The sequence below is a fragment of the Pristiophorus japonicus genome, chromosome 20 (genome assembly GCF_044704955.1).
Source record: "Pristiophorus japonicus isolate sPriJap1 chromosome 20, sPriJap1.hap1, whole genome shotgun sequence".
Lineage (NCBI taxonomy): Eukaryota > Metazoa > Chordata > Chondrichthyes > Pristiophoridae > Pristiophorus > Pristiophorus japonicus.
In genome coordinates, this window is record NC_091996.1 from 89209240 (window position 1) to 89235165 (window position 25926).

The 25926-nt window shown below is 52.5% G+C and overlaps 1 protein-coding gene across 2 annotated transcripts in view; it reads right to left on the reverse strand.

Annotated features, from left to right (window-relative positions):
- LOC139232664 (guanine nucleotide-binding protein G(I)/G(S)/G(T) subunit beta-2) overlaps positions 1 to 22462 on the reverse strand; it is a 122511-nt gene extending 100049 nt beyond the window's left edge. For both annotated transcript variants that reach the window (XM_070863129.1, XM_070863127.1), the window contains exon 1: positions 22333 to 22462. The gene's annotated coding sequence lies outside the window, so the exon portion shown is untranslated. The remainder of the gene's footprint in view (positions 1 to 22332) is intronic.
- Between the last annotated feature and the right edge of the window lie 3464 nt (positions 22463 to 25926).

The following is a 25926-nucleotide window of genomic DNA, read 5'->3' on the forward strand; positions in this document are numbered from 1 at the left end:
CTTTATCTCGAGGGGGCTGGAATACATGCTTGCATACAATATACGGCACAGACACAGGCCATTTGGCCCAATCAGTCCATGCCGGCGTTTATGCTCCACTCGAGCCTCCTCCCATCTTTCCTCATCTAAATCTATCGGCATATCCCTCTATTCCCTTCTCCCCCATGCGCTTGTCCAGCCTCCCCTTAAATGCATCGATACTATTCGCCTCAACCCCTCCCTGTGGCAGCGAGTTCCACATTCTCACCACTCTCTGGGTAAAGAAGTTCCTCCTGAATTCCCCATTGGATTTCTCGGTGACTATCTTGTATTGATGGCCTCTAGTTATGCTCTTCCCCACAAGTGGAAACACTCTCTCTGTATCCACTCGATCAAAACCTTTCATCATTTTAAAGACCTCTATTAGGTCACCCCTCAGCCTTCTTTTTTCAAGAGACCCAGCCTGTTCATCCTTTCCTGATATGTACCCCCTCGCATTTCTGGTATCATCCTTGTAAATCTCCTCTGCTCCCTCTCCAGTGCCTCTATATCCTTTTTGTAATATGGCGACCACAACTGTACGCTGTGCTCCCAGTGTGATCTAACCACGGTTCGATACAGGTTTAGCATAACTTCACTACTTATCAATTCTATACCTCTAGAAATAAACCCTAGTTCCTGGTTTGCCTTCTTATGGCCTTGCTAACCCGTGTGGAAATATTTAGTGATTTGTGTATTTGTATCCGAGAGTCCTTTGTTCCTCAACCCCACACAGACTCGCACCCTCCCAGTAATAAGGACCTCCCTATTCTTCCTATCAACATGTAAACCTCACGTTTATCTGTGTTGAACTTCATTTGCCAATTATAATCATGCTACAGTTTTTTAAAGCTCTGGTTAGATTCCCATCTGGAGAATTGCACGGAGGCTAAAAGGGGTCATTTACGAAGGCAGGTTGCATAAACTCGGCTTGTTTTCCAATATTTCATCAGTTCTGACGACAGGTCATCGACCTGAAACGTTAACTCTGTTTCTCTCTCCGCAGATGCTGTCTGATCTGATGACCTTGGTGTCATGTTTGACCATGAAATGAGCTTCCGACCACAGATCTGCAGCGTAATCAAGACTGTCTATTTCCACCTCCGTAACATCACCCGTCTCCGCCCTTACCTCAGCTCATCCGCTGCTGAAACCCTCATCCGTGCCTCTGTTACCTCTAGACTTGACTATTCCAACGCACTCCTAGCTGGCCTCCCACATTCTACCCAAGTAAACTGGAGGTGATCCAAAACTCGGCTGCTCCCGTGTCCTAACTCGCACCGAGTCCCACTCACCCATCACCCCCTGTGCTCGCTGACCCGTGTCCTAACTCGCACCGAGTCCCGCTCACCCATCACCCCCTGTGCTCGCTGCCCCGTGTCCTAACTCGCACCGAGTCCCACTCACCCATCACCCCCTGTGCTCGCTGCCCCGTGTCCTAACTCGCACCGAGTCCCGCTCACCCATCACCCCCTGTGCACGCTGCCCCGTGTTCTAACTCGCACCGAGTCCTGCTCACCCATCACCCCCTGTGCTCGCTGACCTACATTGGCTCCCGGTTAAGCAATTGGAGGAGTGCAGTAATCTCAGGGGGAGGTTGTGGGGCTGGAGGAGATTATAAAATTCTCATCCTTGTTTACAAATCCCTCCATGGCCCTCGCCCCTCCCTATCTCTGTAATCTCCTCCAGCCCCTCCGAGATATCTGCGCTCCTCTAATTCTGCCCTCTTGAGCATCCCTGATTATAATCGCTCCACCATCGGTGGCCGTGCCTTCTGTTGCCTGGGCCCCAAGCTCTGGGACTCCCTCCCTAAACCTCTCCGCCTCTCTTTCCTCCTTCAAGATGCTCCTTAAAACCGACCTCTTTGACCAAGCTTTTGCTCACCTGCGCTAATTTTTACTTATGCATATTATTTCTATTTAGTCATATAATTCTCCTGTGAAGCGGCTTGGGATGTTTCACTACGTTAAAAGGTGCTATATAAATACAGGTTGTTATTGTTGACTGATTTTACAGAATTTTCTATTTTCTATTTCAGATTGCCAGCAGCTGTAGTATTTTTCTTTAGTATTAGGCTGATGTTCCCTTGGGTTTGGAGATTAAGGGGTGATCTAATCGGGGTGTTTAAGATAATTGAAGGATTTGAAAGGGGAGAGAGAGAGAAATGATTTCCTCTGGTGGGGGGAGTCCAGAACAAGGGGGATGTCACCTTAAACTTAGAGCCCGGCCGTTCAGGGGTGATGTCAGGGAGCACTTCTTCACACAAAAGGCAGTGGGCATCTGGAACTCTCTCCCCCCAAAAATGGCTGTGGATGCTGGGGGTCAATTGGAGCTTTCAAGACTGAGCTCAGTAGATGTTTGATGGGTGAGGATATCGAGCGATTGTGGAGCAAAGTGGGGTAAATGGAGTCGAGGTAACGATCAGCCCATAATCTGATTGAATGGTGGAGCAGGCCTGAGGGGCCGAATGGCCTACTCTTGTGTCAGCCGTGGCTCAGTGGGCAGCACTCTCTCGCCTCCGGGTCAGGAGGTTGTAGGTTCGAGTCCCTCTCCAGGGACTTGAGCACGTAAATCCAGGCCGACATTCCCAGTGTCGGAGGGGCAGTGCTGAGGGAGCGCCGCACTGTCGGAGGGGCAGTGCTGAGAGAGCGCCGCACTGTCGGAGGGGCAGTGCTGAGAGAGCGCCGCACTGTCGGAGGGGCAGTGCTGAGAGAGCGCCGCACTGTCGGAGGGGCAGTGCTGAGAGAGCGCCGCACTGTCGGAGGGGCAGTGCTGAGAGAGCGCCGCACTGTCGGAGGGGCAGTGCTGAGAGAGCGCCGCACTGTCGGAGGGGCGGTGCTGAGGGAGCGCCGCACTGTCGGAGGGGCAGTGCTGAGGGAGCGCCACACTGTCGGAGGGGCAGTGCTGAGGGAGCGCCGCACTGTCGGAGGGGCAGTGCTGAGGGAGCACCGCACTGTTGGAGGGGCAGTACTGAGAGAAGGCCGCACTGTCGGAGGGGCAGTGTTGAGGGAGCGCCGCACTGTTGGCGGGGCAGTGCTGAGGGAGCGCCGCACTGTCGGAGGTGCCGTTTTTCAGATGAAACGTTAAACCGAGGCCCCGTCTGCTCTCTCAGATGGATGTAAAAGATCACACGGCCACTATTTCGAAGAAGAGCAGGGAGAGTTATCCCCGGTGTCCTGGGGCCAATATTTATCCCTCAATCAACATCACTAAAACAGATTATCTGGGTCATTATCACATTGCTGTTTGTGGGAGCTTGCTGTGCGCAAATTGGTGCTTCCCACAATACAACAGTGACTACATTTCAAAAAGTACTTCATTGGCTGTAAAGCGCTTTGAGACATCCGGTGGTCGTGAAAGGCGCTATATAAATGCAAGTCTTTCTTTCTTTCTCCAGTTCCTAACATCCTACGAGGGACTGGCCCTGGACTGTCCTGGGCTGGATCGCTCAGTCCCACGCTGGCTGGGGCCTTTATCAACCCGTGGGGGAGATCGGTGAGTTGGGGATGCATGGTGACGATTGTCTGGGGAGAGGTCGGGGGGGGTAAGCTGAGGGAGCTGGTCGGTCAGGCAGCTGGTTAAGCAAGTTAGGCCCCTCCAGCCTCAGAGAGGCAGAGGGTTACCGAAAGAGAGAGAGAGATAAAGGCGACAGGCACAGGGAGACAGAGAGAGAGAAAGAGAGAGAGAAGGACAGGGAGAGGAGAGAGAGAGAGCAACACAGACATACAGACAGAGAGATAGAGAGACAAGCGCAGAGAGAGAGAGAGAGAGAGAGAGAGTGAGGCAGAAACAGACAGAGAAACACACAGATACACAAACACACACACACACACACACACACAGGCACAAACAGATGGGGATAGAGTAACATGCAGATGCGCAGACTGAGAGAGAGACAAACACAGAGAGACAGAGAGAGAGGGAGAGAGACACAGCGAGAGAGACAGGGAGAGAAAGACAGAAAGAGGGAGAGAGACAGAGAGAGAGAGGGATACACAGAGAGAGACAGAGAGACAAAAAGAGAGAGAGAGATAACCAGAGAGAGAGAGTGAGAGAAAGAGAGAGCGAGAGAAAGAGGGAGAGAGACAGAGAGAGAGAGAGATACAGAGAGAGAGAGACAGAGAGACAAAAAGAGAGAGAGAGATAGACACAGAGAGAGTGAGAGAAAGAGGGAGAGAGACAGAGAGAGAAAATGAAACAAGCTCGTTCTGGTTCTCAGTCTCTGTGCACGAGAGAGAGAGAGAGAGAGACTGCACACCAATGGAGAAAAGCAGAGAGAGCAAGGAGGAGACCGAGGGAAGTGCAGAGAGATACAAAGAGCCAGTGCCTCGATCACCCTGCTCCTTCCAGCAGCTCCAGGGTTTGTGCAGCGAGCTCAGTGAGTGACCAGGGTGGAGATGCTGAGTGATTCAAGGTCACACTTCCTTCACAAACTATTTATAGAACGGAAAAAGGAACTGTTTTGTAGCCCAGCAGGCCGGGAATCAGAGAGCGATCCAAACTCAGAGTTCCTCGCCTCTCGCTCACAACATCTCACCTTTAACCTCTCCCTCACACTGGGCTCACCTTTAACCTCTCGCTCACAGTGTCCCACCTTTAACCTCTAGGTCGCACCGTTTCACCTTTAACCTCTCTGCCTTACACTGTCCCATCAAATACTCCCAGGGCAGGTACAGCATGGGGTTAGATACAGAGTAAAGCTCCCTCTACACTGTCCCATCAAACACTCCCAGGGCAGGTACAGCATGGGGTTAGATACAGAGTAAAGCTCCGTCTACACTGTCCCATCAAACACTCCCAGGGCAGGTACAGCACGGGTTAGATACAGAGTAAAGCTCCTTCTACACTGTCCCATCAAACACTCCCAGGGCAGGTACAGCACGGGGTTAGATACAGAGTAAAGCTCCCTCTACACTGTCCCATCAAACACTCCCAGGACAGATCCTCAGTTCTGTCCGAGTCACATTGAGGCTGAGCACCTAGTCAGAGGCCGTCGTGTGCTATAGGCCCATATCCAACCTTCCGCGATTGGCCGGATTCTCTGGGAATTCACCTCCAGGACACTGCAGTGAGTAGCAGCCGGGTGAGAAATCACACAGGGCCTTAAAATGATTTTTTTTGTTGTTGTTGTTGAAAAAAAACATCCTTTTGAACACTTTTGTTAATTGATCATAAAAATATTGGAGATGGGAACATAAAGGCCATTCGAGCGACACTCAAGTAGCATCCAATCAGATACCGAAGAGCCTGTTCGCTTTCTACAAGTGCCAGCTGTGGCTCAGTGGGTAGCACTCTTTCTCCCTTGCCTCTGAGTCAGCAGGTTGTGGGTTCAAGTCCCGCTCCAGAGACTTGAGCACAAAGTCCAGGCTGACACTCCCAGTGCAGTGCTGAGGGAGCGCAGCACTGTCGGAGGGGCAGTGCTGAGGGAGCGCCGCACTGTCGGAGGGGCGGTACTGAGGGAGCGCCGCACTGTTGGAGGGGCGGTACTGAGGGAGCGCCGCACTGTCGGAGGGGCGGTACTGAGGGAGCGCCGCACTGTCGGAGGGGCAGTACTGAAGGAACGCCACACTGTCGGAGGGGCAGTACTGAGGGAGCGCCGCACTGTCGGAGGGGCCGTCTTTCAGATGAGACTTTAAACTGAGGCCCTGTCTGCTCTCTCAGGTGGATGTAAAAGATCCCATGGGCACTCTGGCGAAGAAGAGCAGGGGAGTTCTCCCCGGTGTTCTGGGGCCAATATTTATCCTTCAATCAACATCACAAAAACAGATTATCTGGGTCATTATCACATTGCTGTTTGTGGGAGCTTGCTGTGTGCAAATTGTCTGCCGCGTTTCCCACATTACAACAGTGACTACACTCCGAAAGTACTTCATTGGCTGTAAAGTGCTTTGGGACGTCCAGTGGTCGTGAAAGGCGCTATAGAAATGCAAGTCTTTCTTTTTCTATTTTCCACCTCCCCCCCGATTGGCTGAGAAGGCGGGGCTTTGAGAGAATGGACATGTTGGGCGGCCAACGGCGGTGGAGTGGGGGAGGGGTGGGCGGAGGCCCCCTTCCAGGGATACATACAACCGATGTCGGCAACCCCAACTCGTCCTTGGATGAAGGTTGCTTTAGATTCACTTCACGTAGGTATGCCCCCTCCCCTCACTCACTAACAGGAGAGACTTTAATCACCCCTGCCCCCGCACCCCTCCCCACACTCAGTCCACAATGGATTTGAACCCAGCTCGCTGAGGTGAAAGGTCACTCACATTGACTGCCTGAAGCGGCCTTTCAGCCCCTCGAGCCTGACCCGCCATTTGATGAGGTCATGGCTGATCTCCGTATACCTTTGGCTAGCAAACAGCTATCAATTTCGGATTTAAAATTAACAATTGACCCCCAGCATCGATTGCCGGAAGAGAGTTCCAAACTCTCCCACCCTTTGTGTGTAGAAGTGTTTCCTAATTTCACTCCTGAAAGGTCTGGTACTAATTTTTAAGACTCTGCCCCTAGTCCCAGACTCCCCAACCAGCGGCAATAGTATCTCTCTATCTACCCTATCTGTTCCCCGTAATATCCTGAAAACCTCGATCAGATCACCCTTTAACATTCTAAATTCCAGAGAATACAATCCTAGTTTGTGTAATCTCTTCCCGTAACTCAACCCTTGGAGTGTGGGCATCATCGAATCACAGAAATTTACAGCACGGAAGGAGGCCATTCGGCCCATCGTGTCCGCGCCGGCCGACAAAGAGCCACCCAGCCCAATCCCACTTTCCCGCTCTCGGTCCCTAGCCCTGCAGGTTACGGCAGTTCAGGTGCACATCCAAGTACTTTTTAAATGTGGTGAGGGTTTCTGCCTCTACCACCCTTTCAGGCAGTGAGTTCCAGACCCCCACCGCCCTCGGGGTGAAGACATTTCCCCTCAAGTCCCCTCTAAACCTCCCCCCAATTACTTTAAATCTATGCCCCCTGGTTGTTGACCCCTCTGCTAAGGGAAACAGGTCCGTCCTATCCACTCTATCTAGGCCCCTCGTAATTTTATACACCTCAATCAGGTCTCCCCTCGGCCTCCTCTGTTCCAAAGAAAACAACCCCAGCCTATCCAATCTTTCCTCATCGCTAATATTCTCCAGTCCCGGCAACATCCTGGTAAATCTCCTCTGTACCCTCTCCAGTGCAATCACATCCTTCCTGTAATGTGGTGACCAGAACTGCACGCAGTACTCCAGCTGTGGCCTAACCAGTGTTTTATACAGTTCAGGCACAACCCCCTCCTGCTCTTGTATTCTATGTTAATAAAGGGCATGACTCTGCCCCCCCCCCAGTGGTGTGAATGGTTCCTGTGTACTGCTCATTATACATGTGGAATATGGAAATCCCTTCTCAAAGTTCGACGAGTGAATTTGCAGGTAGCTCTCTCACTGGATGCAAATGTATGCAAATCCCAGTTACATTCAATCAGTATCAGAAATAACATTTTGGGAGACAGTATAGGAGTCATCGGAGATGTGATGTGTGGTGACTGTAACATGGCGACTTTGGATCCGAGGTTCCCAATTGTCATGTATGTAACCAGCATACTACTGTAACCCTTATACAATTGTAACCCTTCATGTAACCACTACATACTGTACATACTTACGAGAAATGCACACCTTGACCACAGGGGGTGGACTTGTGGGAGACACTCCTTTCCTGGAGATTCAGGTATATAAGGGCCAGCACTCGTTGGTCCAGGTAATAAAGATGAAGGTCACAGAGTGACTCTGTCTGCAGTATGTGCCTCGTGTGATTATGTTTAAGAGTTAAGGACCCAACACCAATGTTCTTCACCGCTGGGAGGATTCATTCAGGAGTGCGATGGAACACTCTCCACTTGCCTGGGCGAGTGCAGCTCCAACAACACTCGAGAAGCTCGACACCATCCAGGACAAAGCAGCCCGCTTGATGGGCACGCTACCCACCACCTTCAACATTCACTCCCTCCACCACCGGCGCCCCCTGGCTGCAGTGTGTACCATCGACAAGATGCACTGCAGCAACTCGCCAAGGCTTCTTCGGCAGCACCTCCCAAACCCGCGACCTCTACCCCCTAGAAGGACAAGGGCAGCAGGCGCATGGGAACACCACCACCTCCACGTTCCCCTCCCAGTCACACACCATCCCGACTGGGAAATATATTGGCCGTTCCTTCGTCGTCGCTGGGTCACAATCCTGGAACTCCCTCCCTAACAGCACTGTGGGAGCACCTTCACCACACGGACTGCAGCGGTTCAAGAAGGCGGCTCACCACCACCTTCTCAAGAGGCAATTAGGGATGGGCAATAAATGCCGGCCTTGCCAGCAAACCTTTACATCGTGCCTTTCACAGTCTCAGGAGGACCAAAAGCGATTCATTGCCAATGAAACTCTTTTTGGATTGTAGTCACCGTTGTAAACTAGGAAACATGGCAGCCAATTTGTGCACAGCAAGCTCCCATAATTTGATGCTCTATCCTCGCCTCTGAGTTAGAAGGTTGTGGGTTCAAGTCCCACTCCAGAGACTTGAGCACATAAATCCAGGCTGACACTCCCAGTGCAGTGCTGAGGGAGCGCCGCACTGTCGGAGGGGCAGTACTGAGGGAGCGCCGCACTGTCGGAGGGGGCAGTGCTGAGGGAGCGCCGCACTGTCGGAGGGGCAGTGCTGAGGGAGCGCCGCACTGTCGGAGGGGTAGTGCTGAGGGAGCGCCGCACTGTCGGAGGGGCAGTGCTGAGGGAGCGCCGCACTGTCGGAGGGGCAGTGCTGAGGGAGCGCCGCACTGTCGGAGGGACAGTGCTGAGGGAGCGCCGCACTGTCGGAGGGGCAGTGCTGAGGGAGCGCCGCACTGTCGGAGGGACAGTGCTGAGGGAGCGCCGCACTGTCGGAGGGGCAGTGCTGAGGGAGCGCCGCACTGTCGGAGGGGCAGTGCTGAGGGAGCGCCGCACTGTCGGAGGGGCAGTGCTGAGGGAGCGCCGCACTGTCGGAGGGGCAGTACTGAGGGAGTGCCGCACTGTCGGAGGGGCAGTGCTGAGGGAGTGCCACACTGTCGGAGGGACAGTGCTGAGGGAGTGCCGCACTGTCGGAGGGGCAGTACTGAGGGAGTGCCACACTGTCGGAGGGACAGTGCTGAGGGAGTGCCACACTGTCGGAGGGGCAGTACTGAGGGAGTGCCACACTGTCGGAGGGGCAGTACTGAGGGAGCGCCGCACTGTCGGAGGGGCAGTGCTGAGGGAGCGCCGCACTGTCAGAGGGGCAGTGCTGAGGGAGTGCCACACTGTCGGAGGTGCCGTCTTTCGGATGCTCTCTCAGGTGGACGTAAAAGATTCCGCTATTTTAAAGAAGAACAGGGGAGTTATCCCCGTTGTCCTGGGGCCAATATTTATCCCTCAACCAACATCACTAAACACAGATTATCTGGGTCATTATCACATTGCTGCTTGTGGGAGCTTGCTGTGCGCAAATTGGCTGCCGCGTTTCCCACATTACAACATTGACTGCACTCCAAAAGTACTTCATTGGCTGTAAAGCGCTTTGGGACGTCCGGTGGTCATGAAAGGCGCTATATAAATGCAAGTCTTTCTTTCTTTAATGACCAGATCATCTGGGTTTTTTTCCCAGTGATGTTGATTGAGGGATAAATATTGGCCCCGGGACACTGAGGAGAACGCCCCCCTCCCTCGCCAGTTCCCTGCTCTACTTCCAATGGTGGCCGCGGGATCTTTTACGTTCACCCAAGAGATGGGGGGGGGTGGCGGTGGTCTCGGTTTAAACATGTAAGACGGCAGGGCGAGGCTCCCCGGGATCCTGTGCTGGAGTCTCTGAAGCTTCTTCTTCACAGGCAGTCCCTCGTTTCGAGGATGACTTGCTTCCACGCCAAAAAGGGATGAGTTCACAGGCGTTTCAATGAAGGACCTTGTTATATATGCAGACTATAGTTATACTCTCTGTGCAGTCACTGTATAGTTGCGCAAGATGGAGACTTGTTACCTGATGCACTATCAATAGGGTTTACACTGTGTATATACTATGCTGGCACCACTAGAGGGTGCAACTGGTGGAGACCGGCATTTCCTGCTCCTGTGGCAGAGTCTGTCCTCCAGAGGGCACTGCGGTGGGAGATCTGAGGGTCACCTGCATAGGTGTGCAGGGCCCAGTATAAAAGGCTGCCCACCCTGCTTGTGCCTCACTCTGGAGTTACGAATAAAGGACCAAGGTCACTACAGTTTGAGTACAACACATTGCCTTGTGGTGTCATTCATAACAGACTGAATATTACAGATCCCGAACTACATCCTGAAGGGTGGAAGATGCCTGTGGGTGGATTTTTTTAACGTGGGGTGGCCGTTGCACACCAGCCACCACACGGGGCTTGACAGAGCTAGGTCTTGGTCCAGTGGTAAGGGTTAACCAGGACGACTGGAGACCTGCTCTGCTGCACGGACCTAGTGCGCCCACACATATCGCACAGTGTGGGCTGGGCCCCCTCGGCTCTTCTGGGGACCCCGAACTCTCGCCTCTCCCGGGTCCCCGATCGCGTCGCTCCACGAACTCTCGCCGCTCCTCCGCCCCCGACCTCGCCGCTCCTGCCGTACCCGCCCGCCCTCCAATCAGCGACCTGGGTTACGGTGACGTCCGATCCCAGTCGCCCCCTTCGCGGCCGTCGCTCGGCCCGCGCCGGCTCGCGCTGTAGCTCGAAGTGCTACGCTTCACAGGAGCTTCATCAGAAAAAAAACCTTCGGCACCCGAGCCACACACACGGAGACATTCGGACAGATGAGCTAAAACCTGGTCAGGGAGGCCGGCCCCAAGGAGACCCCGCCGAAGAAGGAGAGAGAGAGAGGCGGAGAGCGTCTATTTGCAGGGCGGGGGAAGGGGGCGGGGGGGGGGAGAGGCTACGGTCTGTGGGCTCAGGTATCCCAGGCTTCCTGAGCCGGCGACAGGCCGAAAACTGCTGAGGAAGGATGGGCATTGTGCTCAGCGAACAACATCTGTTTCCTCCAGCTCGGGCCGGGAAACAGGAGCCAGCCGTTGCCGCACCTGCCCACGAACAGGAGCCCTGCAAAGGAACGCAGGCCGCTGGGAGTGAGGAGGGTGGGGGGGGGAGGGGAGCACGGAGATAGGAAGCCATTTTGTTTCTCCAGAAAGGGGCCCTGTCACACCGAGGGTAAAGTATTGAGCAAGCTCTTTTTCGGTTTGTTGAAGGGGAAATGACCTTGTAACATTATTTGCTGAGGAGTTCACACAATCTCCCGTCTTCCTCAAAAACGTCGGCTTTTATTTGTCAGCCTCAACAACAATGTGTATTTATATAGCGCCTTTAACGCAGTGAAATGTCCCACGGCGCTTCACAGGAGGATTATGACCCAAAAGGTATTTGACACCGAGCCGCATAAGTAGAAATTAGGGCAGGTGACCAAAAGCTGGTCGGTTTTAAGGAGCATCTTGAAGGAGGAAAGAGGCGGAGAGGTTTAGGGAGGGAGTTCCAGAGCTTGGGGCCCAGGCAACAGAAGGCACGGCCACCGATGGTGGAGCGATTATAATCAGGGATGCTCAGGAGGGCAGAATTAGAGGAGTGCAGACATCGCGGGGGGTTGTGGGGCTGGAGGAGATTACAGAGATAGGGAGGGGGCGAGGGCCATGGAGGGATTTGTCAACAAGGATGAGAATTTTGAAATCGAGGCGTTGCTTAACCGGGAGACAATGTAGGTCAGCGAGCACAGGGGGTGATGGGTGAGCGGGACTCGGTGCGAGTTAGGACACGAGGTCAGCGAGCACAGGGGGCGATGGGTGAGCGGGACTCGGTGCGAGTTAGGACACGAGGTCAGCGAACACAGGGGGTGATGGGTGAGCGGGACTCGGTGTGAGTTAGGACACAGGGCAGCGAACACAGGGGGTGATGGGTGAGCGGGACTTGGTGCGAGTTAGGACACGAGGTCAGCGAACACAGGGGGTGATGGGTGAACGGGACTCGGTGTGAGTTGGGACACAGGGTCAGCAAACATAGGGGGTGATGGGTGAGCGGGACTCGGTGCGAGTTGGGACACGGGGTCAGCGAACACAGGGGGTGATGGGTGATGGGTGAGCGGGACTCGGTGCGAGTTAGGACAGGGGGTCAGCGAGCACAGGGGATGATGGGTGAGCGCGACTCGGTGCGAGTTCGGACACGAGGTCAACGAACACAGGGGGTGATGGGTGAGCGGGACTCGGTGCGAGTTAGGACACGGGGCAGCGAGCACAGGGGGTGATGGGTGAGCGGGACTCGGTGCGAGTTCGGACACGAGGCAGCGAGCACAGGGGGTGATGGGTGAGCAGGTCTCGACATGAGTTAGGACACGGGGCAACCGAGTTTTGGTAGTTGACGTAGGGTAGAATGTGGGAGGCCGGCCAGGAGTGCGTTGGAATAGTCAAGTCTAGAGGCAACAAAGGCACGGATGAGGGCTTCAGCAGCAGATGAGCTGAGGCAGGGGCGGAGACGGGCGATGTTACGGAGGTGGAAATAGGCGGTTTTGGTTACGCCGTGGATATGTGGCCTGCTCAGGGAATTGGTAGCACTGAGTCAGAAGGTCATGGGTTCAAGTCCCACTCCAGGGACTTGAGCACATAAACCTAGGCTGACACTCCCAGTGCAGTGCTGAGGGAGTGCCTCACTGTCGGAGGTGCCGCCTTTCGGATGAGACATTAAACCGAGGCCCCGTCTGCTCTCTCAGGTGGACGTAAAAGATCCTGTGTATCGTATTAGAGCAGGGAAATTCTCCCCGGTGTCCTGGGGCCAATATTTATTCCTTAACCAACATTAATTAAAAAACATATTAACTGATCTGTGATAATGACCCGGATAATCTGTTTTTTTGTTATGTTGATTGAGGGATAAGTATTGGCCCCAGGACACCGGGGAGAACTCCCCCGCTCTTCTTCGAAATATGAGTATATTATATTTGCTTCATGGATTCTTTGATTAAGAATTCATTGCAACAGATTGCTATTAAGAACTAGTTGGTTTATTAGCAAAGGGTTTAACAATCACACGACACATTACCAGTTCATCCACCAGGCTCACAACCACCTGCCCCATCGTGGATCTCCCGAACCCAACTGGCCGGGGTTTTATTGAGTCTTGTGAACATCATGTGACTGGCTAAGCCACTCCCAACTCAACAGCTCTACCAACCTGTGAGCATCCTCACAGGTACATATATTACAACGGGATCTCTTCCGTCCACCCGAGAGAGCAGACGGGGCCCTCGGTTTAACATCTCATCCGAAAGACGGCCCCTCCGACAGTGCGGCGCTCCCTCAGCACCGCCCCTCCGACAGTGCGGCGCTCCCTCAGCACCGCCCCTCCGACAGTGCGGCGCTCCCTCAGCACCGCCCCTCCGACAGTGCGGCGCTCCCTCAGCACCGCCCCTCCGACAGTGCGGCGCTCCCTCAGCACCGCCCCTCCGACAGTGCGGCGCTCCCTCAGTACTGCCCCTTCGACAGTGCGGCGCTCCCTCAGCACCGCCCCTCCGACAGTGCGGCGCTCCCTCAGCACCGCCCCTCCGACAGTGCGGCGCTCCCTCAGCACCGCCCCTCCGACACTGCGGTGCTCCCTCAGCACCGCCCCTCCGACAGTGCGGCGCTCCCTCAGCACCGTCCCTCCGACAGTGCGGCGCTCCCTCAGCACTGCCCCTCCAACAGTGCGGCGCTCCCTCAGCACTGCACCGGGAGTTCGGACTGGATTGTATGCTCGAGTCTCCTGGGAGTGTGGCTTGAACCCGCGAGCCACTGACTCAGAGGTCAGAAGTCAGAGAACAGCCGACTGAGCCACAGTTGACACCGTGGAATGAATGAATTAAAGAAAAGGGGTCCCCTGGAGTGAGCCAGCTGGAGTCTCACTGCCGACTTGTTGACAGGAACTTGCAGCTTTGTCGAGAGCTGGTTCCCTCGGAGAGGAGGACGTTTCCTGTTTTTCATCTTTTTACTTTCTTTACTGAACTGGACTTGGTCGTGGAGACCGAGGGCAGGGAATGGGAATTTTGCCGTGTCAGGATCTTCAGTGTTTACAGTCGGCGCGGCCTATATTTCTAAAAGGAACTACGTTTCCTTGAACCCCCGCACCCTTATCAGCATCCCTCCCCATCTCTCCCGAAGGTGCTGACTCACCCCGGGCTCTTGCAAGGGAAGTTGTCCTTTTAGCCCAGGGTGTCGGCCTTCCTTGTCCCAAGAGGCTCCGCTTCCGATCGCTCCCGGCCTCCCCCCGCCCCCTGAGCAGGCTGACCTCAGGCAGAGAGATGCTGGAGTTGATGGAGTGGTTTTCCGGCTCTTGATCAGTGCTCGCTGCCTCAGAGTGGGATTATGGGCCTACTCCAGTGCCAAATGCCTCAGAGTGGGATTATGGGCCTACTCCAGTGCTTGCCTCCTCAGCGTGGGAGTGTGGGCCTACCCCAGTGTTCGCTGCCTCAGAGCGGAATTGTGGGCCTACTCCAGTGCCAAGTGCCTCAGAGTGGGATTACGGGCCTACTCCAGTGCCGACTGCCTCAGAGTGGGATTATGGGCCTACCCCAGTGCTAACTGTCTCAGAGTTGGATTATGGGCCTACCCCAGTGCTAAACTGCCTCAGAGCGGGATTATGGGCCTACCCCAGTGCTAACTGTCTCAGAGGGAGATTATGGGCCTACGCCAGTGTTAACTGCCTCAGAGCGGGATTATGGGCCTACCCCAATGCTAAACTGCCTCAGAGCGGGATTATGGGCCTACCCCAGTGTTAACTGTCTCAGAGGGAGATTATGGGCCTACCCTAGTGTTAACTGCCTCAGAGCGGGATTATGGGCCTACCCCAGTGTTAACTGCCTCAGAGGGGGATTATGGGCCTACCCCAGTGCTAACTGCCTCAGAGGGGGATTACGGGCCTACCCCAGTGCTAACTGCCTCAGAGGGGGATTATGGGCCTACCCCAGTGTTAACTGCCTCAGAGGGGGATTATGGGCCTACCCCAGTGCTAACTGCCTCAGAGCGGGATTATGGGCCTACCCCAGTGTTAACTGCCTCAGAGGGGGATTACGGGCCTACCCCAGTGTTAACTGCCTCAGAGCGGGATTATGGGCCTACCCCAGTGTTAACTGCCTCAGAGCGGGATTATGGGCCTACCCCAGTGTTAACTGCCTCAGAGGGGGATTACGGGCCTACCCCAGTGCTAACTGCCTCAGAGTGGGATTATGGGCCTACCCCAGTGCTAACTGCCTCAGAGTGGGATTATGGGCCTACCCCAGTGCTAACTGCCTCAGAGTGGGATTATGGGCCTACCCCAGTGCCAACTGCCTCAGGATCATAATAATAACGGGCTTCAAGAGGACATAGGGGCTGGCGGAACGGGCTGGTAGATGAATTTCAATGCGGAAATGCCTGAGGTGATACAGTTTAGTAGAAAGAATGAGGCGAGACAATATATGCTAAATGGTATAATTTAAAAGGGGCTGCTTGAAAAAAAAAACTGGCATTTATATAGCGCCTTTCTCGACCACCGGGTGTCCCAAAGCGCTTTACAGATAATGAAGTACATTTTTGAAGTGTAGTCACTGTTGTAATGTGGGAGATATGGGAGAGAGAAACCTGTGGGTGTTTGTGCACAAATCTTTACCACAAAGCAGTTAACAAAGCATATGGGATCCTGCGCTTTATAAGTAGAGGCACAGAGCACAAAAGCCAGGAAGTTAGGCAAAACCTGTAGAAAACACTGGTTCGACCCCAGCTGGAGTATTTCCACCCCTTCAATATGTAGTTCGTGACCTGAACTATCAGGTCCTTGGCTTCGAGGAGGGCCACTGGGTGACATCACCAAAACCCAGGTCGCTGATTGGAGCATGGGCAGGAATTTCGGTGGGGCCCAGGTACAGTGGAGGTGCGGCCAGAGATTGTGGCGGAGGTGCGGCAAATGACATGGGGCAGAGGAGCGGCGAGGGATTGCAGAGCGATGTGATTGGGGCCCAGGAGAGCCGAGGGCCTAGGGGCAGCACGGGCCCAGCCCACACTGCGTTATAAGAACATACACAAGAATTAGGAACAGAAGTAGGCCATCTAGCCCCTCGAGCCTGCTCCGCCATTCAACAAGATCACGGCTGATCTGGCCGTGGACTCAGCTCCACTTACCCGCCCGCTCCCCGTAACCCTTAATTCCCTTATTGGTTAAAAATCTATCTATCTGTGACTTGAATACATTCAATGAGCTAGCCTCAACTGCTTCCTTGGGCAGAGAATTCCACAGATTCACAACTCTCTGGGAGAAGAAATTCCTTCTCAACTCGGTTTTAAATGGGCTCCCCCATATTTTGAGGCTGTGCCCCCTGGTTCTAGTCTCCCCGACCAGTGGAAACAACCTCTCTGCCTCTATCTTGTCTATCCCTTTCATTATTTTAAATGTTTCTATAAGATCACCCCTCATCCTTCTGAACTCCAACGAGTAAAGACCCAGTCTACTCAATCTATCATCATAAGGTAACCCCCTCATCTCCGGAATCAGCCTAATGAATCGTCTCTGTACCCCCTCCAGAGCCAGTATATCCTTCCTTAAGTAAGGTGACCATGTGTGCGCACTAGGTCCGTGCAGCAGAGCATTGCCACTGGACCAAGACCTCGCTCTGTTGAGCCCGTGTGATGGCTGGTGTGCAACGGCCACCCCACGTTAAAAAAAATCCACGCGCACTTTGGGAACAACGAGAAGGCTTTGGAGAGGGTTACAGACGAGATTTACGAGAACGGCCCCCGGGGATGAGGGATGGCAGTGATGTGGAGCAACTGGAGAAGTTGGGGGTTGTTCTCCTTAGAGCAAGAGAAGGCCAAGCGGAGATTTGATAGAGGCGTTTCAAATCATGAAGGATTTAGACAAGAGTAAATCGAAAGAACCTGTTCCCAATGGTTAAAGGGTCGCTAATCAGAGGGCACAGATTTTAAAGTGATTGGCAAAGGAACCAGAGATCACATGAAAAAAAACTTTTTTTACACTTCAAGAAGTACTTCATTGGCTGTATAGCGCTTTGGGACGTGCGGTTGTTGTGAAAGGCGCTATAGAAACACAAGTCTTTCTTTACTCCTGGGAGAGGTCGCTAATTGAACTGCTACCCACCAAAATCTTTAGTGAGTGTCAATTAGCCCCTTAACGATCCTCCAGGCGGCCGTTCCAAGTGTGCGCGGCAACTCCTTTACCAAGATGGCGTCTTGCATTAAATGCGGGCTAAACTGGCGTTACAGTTCGGACCCCATCTTGGCCGTCTCGGAGGCTCTTGAGCATCTAAAGTCTCCCGGGGGGGGGGGAAATCGCTCCCGTCATGTTTTATGTTCAAAGAAAAAAGTTTTTTTTTAAAATGTTGTTCCTCAGGATTTTACTTTATTCGTTTTCCTGGGATGTGGGCATCGCTGGCAAGGCCGGCGTTTATTGCCCATCCCCCAATTGGTCTTGGCAACAAGTGGTTAGGATCTGCAATGCACGGCCTGAGAGGGCGGTGGACACAAGATTCAATAGCAGCTTTCAGACGGGAAATTGGATAAATACTTGACGGAGAAAAAAATTGCAGGGATTATGGGGAAAGTGCCGGGAGAGTCGGACTAACTGGATCGCTCTTCGAAAGAACTGGCGCTGACTCGATGGGCCGAATGGCCTCCTTCTGTCCTGAACTATTCTATAATATTATAATTGGGCCTATAGGCCTACCCTAGCTGCCTCACAGTGGGCCTGAATGTTTCCCACATTACTACAGTGACTGCACTTCAAAAAAGTACTTCATCGGCTGTAAAGCGCTATGGGACATCCCAAGGTGGGGAAAGGCGCTATAGAAATGCAAGACTGTCTTTCTTTGGTGGTAGCGGGGGCGGGGGGGGGAAATCAAGACAACAGGGACAGAACCTTAAAATTAGAGCTAGGCCGTTCGGGGGTGATGGCGAGAAGCACTTTCTCCACGGAAAGCGTAATGGAAATTTGGAACTTTCTCCTCCCAAGAGGCCGTGGATGCCGACGGAGCTTTCAAAACTGAGATCGATAGATTTACATAGAAACATAGAAACATAGAAACATAGAAACATAGAAACATAGAAACATAAAAACATAGAAACATAGAAACATAGAAACATAGAAACATAGAAACATAGAAACATAGAAACATAGAAACATAGAAACATAGAAACATAGAAACATAAAAACATAGAAACATAGAAACATAGAAACATAGAAACATAGAAACATAGAAAATAGGTGCAGGAGTAGGCCATTCGGCCCTTCTAGCCTGCACCGCCATTCAATGAGTTCATGGCTGAACATTCAACTTCAGTACCCCATTCCTGCTTTCTCACCATACCCCTTGATCCCCCTAGTAGTAAGGACCTCATCTAACTCCTTTTTGAATATATTTAGTGAATTGGCCTCAACAACTTTCTGTGGTAGAGAATTCCACAGGTTCACCACTCTCTGGGTGAAGAAGTTCCTCCGCATCTCGGTCCTAAATGGCTTACCCCTTATCCTTAGACTGTGACCCCTGGTTCTGGACTTCCCCAACATTGGGAACATTCTTCCTGCATCTAACCTGTCTAACCCCGTCAGAATTTTATATGTTTCTATGAGGTCCCCTCTCATTCTTCTGAACTCCAGTGAATACAAGCCCAGTTGATCCAGTCTTTCTTGATAGGTCAGTCCCGCCATCCCGGGAATCAGTCTGGTGAACCTTCGCTGCATTCCCTCAATAGCAAGAATGTCCTTCCTCAGGTTAGGAGACCAAAACTGTACACAATACTCCAGGTGTGGCCTCACCAATGCCCTGTACAACTGTAGCAACACCTCCCTGCCCCTGTACTCAAATCCCCTTGCTATGAAGGCCAACATGCCATTTGCTTTCTTAACCGCCTGCTGCACCTGCATGCCAACCTTCAATGACTGATGTACCATGACACCCAGGTCTCTTTGCACCTCCCCTTTTCCTAATCTGTCACCATTCAGATAATAGTCTGTCTCTCTGTTTTTACCACCAAAGTGGATAACCTCACATTTATCCACATTTCTGTTGGGTAAGGGTATTTTGAGGGATATGGAACAATGGCAGGTAAATGGAGTGAAGACACAGATCTAACTGAAGGGTCGGATGGGCTCGAGAGACTGAGTGGCCTTCTCCTGTTCCTAGGCCCACGCTTACTGTGGAAATGTCCTATGTAAACGTGTCACGTTGCAATGACACCCTCCGACCAGCGGCGGCGCTGTGGAGGGAGGGTGGAACGACTCAGGGGCTTCCATGTCGACATTGACCGAACGAGGGGGCAGATGTACGGTTTTTAAATATGTTAAAATTGATTCAATAGATAAATAGATTATTACGTAGATCGGGACTTTCAATCCGGCTCGAATTAGGGCACAAAATTGCAAAACAGGTCGGCGATCTGACTCACAGGGACCATAGCCTTCCTCATGACGGAAACTGTCACACTGCTGCAGTAGGTAGGCGCTATATGAATGCAAGTTGTTGGTGTTGTTGTTGGATAATATCCATGGTTGAGCGGGCGACGGTGGAATTGGTTGGGTGACAAACACCATTGCGTCTCCAGCCAGGGCTCCTCAGCCAAGCCCCGCCTGTTTATGAATGCCTTGTTGCCACGGATACCGAGCATCATATTGTCGACCGCTTCCCAGAATTCAGTGCGCCCTCAATGACTGCGTTTTCAACGCGAGCTTGACCTGGGCCTGAGTTGCTCCACAGACCGCAAAGGAGGTTTCAGCCATCAAACACTCCGAGGATCAATACAGAGTAAAGCTCCCTCTACACTGTCCCATCCAACACTCCCAGGGCAGGTACAGCACGGGGTTAGATACAGAGTAAAGCTGCCTCTACACTGTCCCATCAAACACTCCCAGGGCAGGTACAGGGGGTTAGATACAGAGTAAAGCTCCCTCTACACTGTCCCATCAAACACTCCCAGGGCAGGTATAGCACGGGGTTAGATACAGAGTAAAGCTCCCTCTACACTGTCCCATCAAACACTCCCAGGGCAGGTACAGCACGGGGTTAGATACAGAGTAAAGCTCCCTCTACACTGTCCCATCAAACACTCCCAGGGCAGGTACAGGGGGTTAGATACAGAGTAAAGCTCCCTCTACACTGCCGCATCAAACACTCCCAGGGCAGGTACAGCACGGGGTTAGATACAGAGTAAAGCTCCCTCTACACTGTCCTGTCAAACACTCCCAGGGCAGGTACAGCACGGGGTTAGATACAGAGTAAAGCTCCCTCTACACTGTCCCATCAAACACTCCCAGGGCAGGTACAGGGGGTTAGATACAGAGTAAAGCTCCCTCTACACTGTCCTGTCAAACACTCCCAGGGCAGGTACAGCACGGGGTTAGATACAGAGTAAAGCTCCCTCTACACTGTCCCATCAAACACTCCCAGGGCAGGTACAGCACGGGGTTAGATACAGAGTAAAGCACCCTCTACACTGTCCCATCAAACACTCCCAGGGCAGGTACAGCACGAGTCAGAGTTTAGCTGGTTCCTGCTCACCCCTGAACCCATCCAAACCGCCAGGCCATACTCCTCCCAACGGCACTCCGACCTCCCGCTCATTACAGGCCCTCCCCACCATGGAACACCGGCGATGGTCAAGTCTTGTATGTCGAGGAGCAGGGAGTGAGAGTTTGAGGCTGAGCCCCCCTCCCCCTCTCGATCAGGGCCTCACCCCCCACTCCCCCTCTCGATCAGAGCCACACCCCCCACTCCCCCTCTCGATCAGAGCCACACCCCCGCCTCAGCAGAAAGGCTCAGAGCTCCTGATTATTATAGAAAGAAAGACTTGCATTTCCATAGCGCCTTTCACAACCTCGGCTGATCTCAAAGCGCTTTACAGCCAATGAAGTACTTTTGGAGTGTAGTCACTGTTATAATGTGGGAAACGCGTCAAGCAATTTGCGCACAGCAAGCTCCCACACACAGCAATGTGATAATGACCCAGATAATCTACTTTTTATAGCGATGTTGATTGAGGGATAAATATTGGCCCCAGGACACCGGGGATAATTCCCCCTGCTCTTCTTCGTAATAGTGCCCGTGGGATCTTTTACATCCGCCTGAGAGAGCAGACGGGGCCTCGGTTGAACACCTCATCCGAAAGACGGCACCTCCGACAGTGCAACATTCCCTCAGTACTGCCCCTCCAACAGTGTGGTGCTCCCTCACTACCGTCCCTCCGACAGTGCGGCACTCCCTCAGTACTGCCCCTCCGACAGTGCGGCACTCCCTCAGCACTGCCCCTCAGACAGTGCAGCACTCCCTCAGTACTGCCCCTCCGACAGAGCGGCGCTCCCTCAGCACTGCCCCTCCGACAGAGCGGCGCTCCCTCAGCACTGCCCCTCCGACAGTGCGGCGCTCCCTCAGCACCGCCCCTCCGACAGAGCGGCGCTCCCTCAGCACCGCCCCTCCGACAGAGCGGCGCTCCCTCAGCACTGCCCCTCCGACAGAGCGGCGCTCCCTCAGCACTGCCCCTCCGACAGTGCGGGGCTCCCTCAGTACTGCCCCTCCGACAGTGCGGCGCTCCCTCAGCACCGCCCCTCCAACAGAGCGGCGCTCCCTCAGCACTGCACTGGGAGCGTCGGCCTGGATTTTGGGCTCAAGTCTCTGGATGCGGGGGCTCAAACCCACGACCCTCTGACTTGAGAGGCGAGGGAGAGAGAGCTACCCACTGAGCCACAAATGGTTAACAGCACTTCCTGGGGTTGTGCGAAGCTGGGGAATTGTCCTGCCGACCATTCCTCTCTGCGCTCAGCCACAATAATCACCGCTGATGGACTGACATGGAAAAAAAACGCGGAAAGGCAGAGCAGGTCCCTTCTCGTAGCAATATAAATGATTAACAGAGCACCAATAAACGGGGGACATTTCGACTTGGACAATGCTGGCAGGATTGAAAATCGACAGCAGACATGGAGAGAACGCTGAGAATTCAGTCAAGCTCGATCACCGACCGCCTCTGTTACTGATCAACCCTGTTGCGATCTCCGCCAGTATCAGAATACATCCCCTCCCACTTGCTCTCACCCTCACATCACCGTGCACGCAAGCAGCTTTGCCCCACTCAGTGTTCAAAATAGATTCAATGCCTGCATTGTTAATATAACGGTCCCCATATAATTCCAACATATTCGTGTCTTCACTGGAGGCACATATCAAATGCAATAGATTGCAGCCCGAATAAGAAAAGCGTTTTGATTTATACGAATATGAATGGAGAATAATAGCAGGGGTAAAAAAAACAGGCCATTCTAATGCAACATAAATTATTTGGACAATGTCAATTTGGCAGGTTACCTTTGCTGTCGTTTGCTGACAGCTTGCCCCTTTTGTGAAGGAAGACGCGAGAATCTCTGTCCCTGCTTTTTTTTGTGGCTGTTCTGAAGATTTCTCTCTTTCTCTCTCTCCCTGAATAATTATGCTCTTTCTCTCTCTGTCCCACCAGCACTGCCCAGGGGTTGGGTGGAACCAACAATGACAGCCTCGGCTGGAAACCCCAGGCAGATCTGATTGGGCGAGGCCCCGGCTGTCTGTCAGGGCAGGCGACAGGCCCCGGGAGCCAATCAGCGCCCCTCGGTCTGGGGCCGACCAATCGGCTTGCAGTGGCTGCAAGGAGTGGGTGTCACTGCTCGCTGCATCCGCCAGGGGGCGCCAGCAACCCACGGGAGGCCAATTGGACAGCAGCATTTGGCACAGGAGGAGGCCATTTGGCCCATCGAGCCGGTGCGCACCACCCCACCACACTTAGCTCATTCCGCTTCGACCTGCAAATTTATCCCCTTCAGGTCTGTATTCAATTCCCTTTTGCAAGTTATTATTTAATCTGTTTCCACCGCCTTTCAATGGATGCACGGATGCATATTTGGTTGTCTTCCCTGGGGCCATGGATAAGATTCACTGTAACCTCCCCTGGCTTATCCTCTTTAACCTCAAACACTTTCACACACACACAATAGACAAAGGTATTTATGGTAAACAGCTACGTGATAATGACCTGTGTTAGTGAAGTTGATTGAGGGATAACTATTGGCCGAGAGTGTGGGGTATATCAGTGTTACAGTGAGGGGTGTGGGTTATATCAGTGTTAGTGTGAGAGGTGTGGGGTATATCAATGTACAGTGAGGGGTTTGGGGTATATCAGTTTTAAAGTGAGGGGTGTGGGATATATAAGTATTACAGTGAGGGGCGTGGGGGTACATAAGTGTTACAGTGAGGGGTGTGGGGTATGTCAGTGTTACAGTGAGGGGTGTGAGGTATATCAGTGTTACAGTGAGAGGTGTGGGGTATATCAGTGTTACAGTGAGGAGTGTAGGATATATCAGAGTGTTACAGTGAGGGGTATATCAGTGTTACAGTGAGGAGGGTGGGGTCTATTAGTTTTTATAGTGAGGGGTTGGGGAATATCAGTGTGTTACAGTGAGGGGTGTGGGGTATATCAGTGTTAAAGTGAGGGGTGTAGGGTATATCAGAGAATGTTACAGTGATGGGTGTGGGATATTTCAGTGTTATACTGAGGGATGTGGGGTATATTTGTGTGTTACAGTGAGGGGTGTGGGGTAAAACAGTGTTACAGTGATGGGTGTGGGGAATATCAGTGTTACAGTGAGGGGTGTGGGGTATATCAGTGTTACAGTGAGGGGTGTGGGGTATATCAGTGTTACAGTGAGGGGTGTGGGGTATATCAGTGTTACAGTGAGGGGTGTGTGCTTTATCAGTGCTACAGTGAGGGGTGTGGGGTATATCAGAGAATGTTACTGTGATGGGTGTGGGATATTTCAGTGTTATATTGAGGGATGTGGCGTATATTTGTGTGTTACAGTGAGGGGTGTGGGGTATAGCAGTGTTACAGTCATACGTGTGTGTTATATCAGTGATCCAGTGAGGGGTGTGGGGTATATCAGTGTTACAGTGAGGGGTGTGGCATATATCAGTGTTACAGTGAGGGGTGTGGGCTTTATCAATGTTCCAGTGAGGGGTGTGGGGTATATCAGTGTTACAGTGAGGGGTGTGGGGTACATCAGTGTTACAGTGATGGGTGTGTGGTATATCAGTGTTACAGTGAGAGGTGTGGGGTATATCAGTGTTACAGTGATGGTTTTGGGGTATATCAGAGTGTTACAGTGAGAGGTGTGGGGTATATCAGTGTTACAGTGAGGGGTGTGGGGTACATCAGTGTTACAGTGAGGGGTGTGGAGTATATCAATGTTACAGTGAGGGGTGTGGGGTACATCAGTGTTACAGTGATGGGTGTGTGGTATATCAGTGTTACAGTGCGAGGTGTGGGGTATATCAGTGTTACAGTGAGGGTTGTGGGATATGTCAGTGTTACAGTGAGAGGTATGGGATATATCAGTGTTATAGTGAGGGTTGTGGGGTATGTCAGAGCGTTACAGTGAGGCGTGTGGGATATATCAGTGTTATAGTGAGGGGTGTGGGGTATATCAGTGTTACAGTGAGGGGTGTGGCATATATCAGTGTTACAGTGAGGGGTGTGGGCTTTATCAATGTTTCAGTGAGGGGTGTGGGGTATATCAGTGTTACAGTGAGGGGTGTGGGCTTTATCAATGTTTCAGTGAGGGGTGTGGGGTATATCAGTGTTACAGTGAGGGGTGTGGGGTACATCAGTGTTACAGTGAAGGGTGTGGAGTATATCAGTGTTACAGTGAGGGGTGTGGGGTACATCAGTGTTACAGTGATGGGTGTGTGGTATATCAGAGTGTTACAGTGAGAGGTGTGGGGTATATCAGTGTTACAGTGAGGGGTGTGGCATATATCAGTGTTACAGTGAGGGGTGTGGGCTTTATCAATGTTTCAGTAAGTAGTGTGGGGTATATCAGTGTTACAGTGAGGAGTGTGGGGTACATCAGTGTTGCAGTGATGGGTGTGTGGTATATCAGTGTTACAGTGATGGGTGTGTGGTATATCAGTGTTACAGTGAGAGGTGTGGGGTATATCAGTGTTACAGTGAGGGTTGTGGGGTATATCAGAGTGTTACAGTGAGAGGTGTGGGGTATATCAGTGTTACAGTGAGGGGTGTGGGATATATCAGTGTTACAGTGAGAGGTATGGGATATATCAGTGTTATAGTGAGGGTTGTGGGGTATGTCAGAGCGTTACAGTGAGGGGTGTGGGGTATATCAGTGTTACAGTGAGGGGTGTGGGGTATATCAGTGTTACAGTGAGAGGTGTTCGGTATGTCAGTGTTACAGTGAGGGGTGTGGGGTATATCGGTCTTACAGTGAGGTGTGTGGGGTATATCAGTGTTACAGTGATGGGTGTGGGGTATATCAGTGTTACAGTGAGGGGTGTGGGGTATATCAGTGTTACAGTGAGGGGTGTGGGGTATATCAGTGTTACAGTGATGGGTGTGGGGTATATCAGTGTTAAAGTGAGGGGTGTAAGGTATATCAGAGAATGTTACAGTGATGGGTGTGGGATATTTCAGTGTTATATTGAGTTTTGTGCGGTATATTTGTGTGTTACAGTGAGGTGTGTGGGGTATATCAGTGTTACAGTGAGGGATGTGGGGTATATCAATGTTACAATGAGGGGCGTGGGGTATATTAGTGTTACAGTGAGGTGTGTGCGGTATATAAGTGTTACAGTGAGGGGTGTGGGGTTTATCAGTGTTACAGTGAGGGGTGTGGGGTTTATCAGTGTTAAAGTGAGGGGTGTGGGGTGTATCAGTGTTCCAGTGAGGGGTGTGGGTTATATCAGTGTTACAGTGAGGGGTGTGGGGTATATCAGAGTGTTACAGTAAGGGGTGTGTGGTATATCAGTGTTACAATGAGGGGCGTGGGGTCTATCAGTGTTACAGTGAGGGGTGTGAGGTATAGCAGTGTTACAGTGAGGGGAGTGGGGAATATCAGATTTTTACAGTGAGGGGTGTGG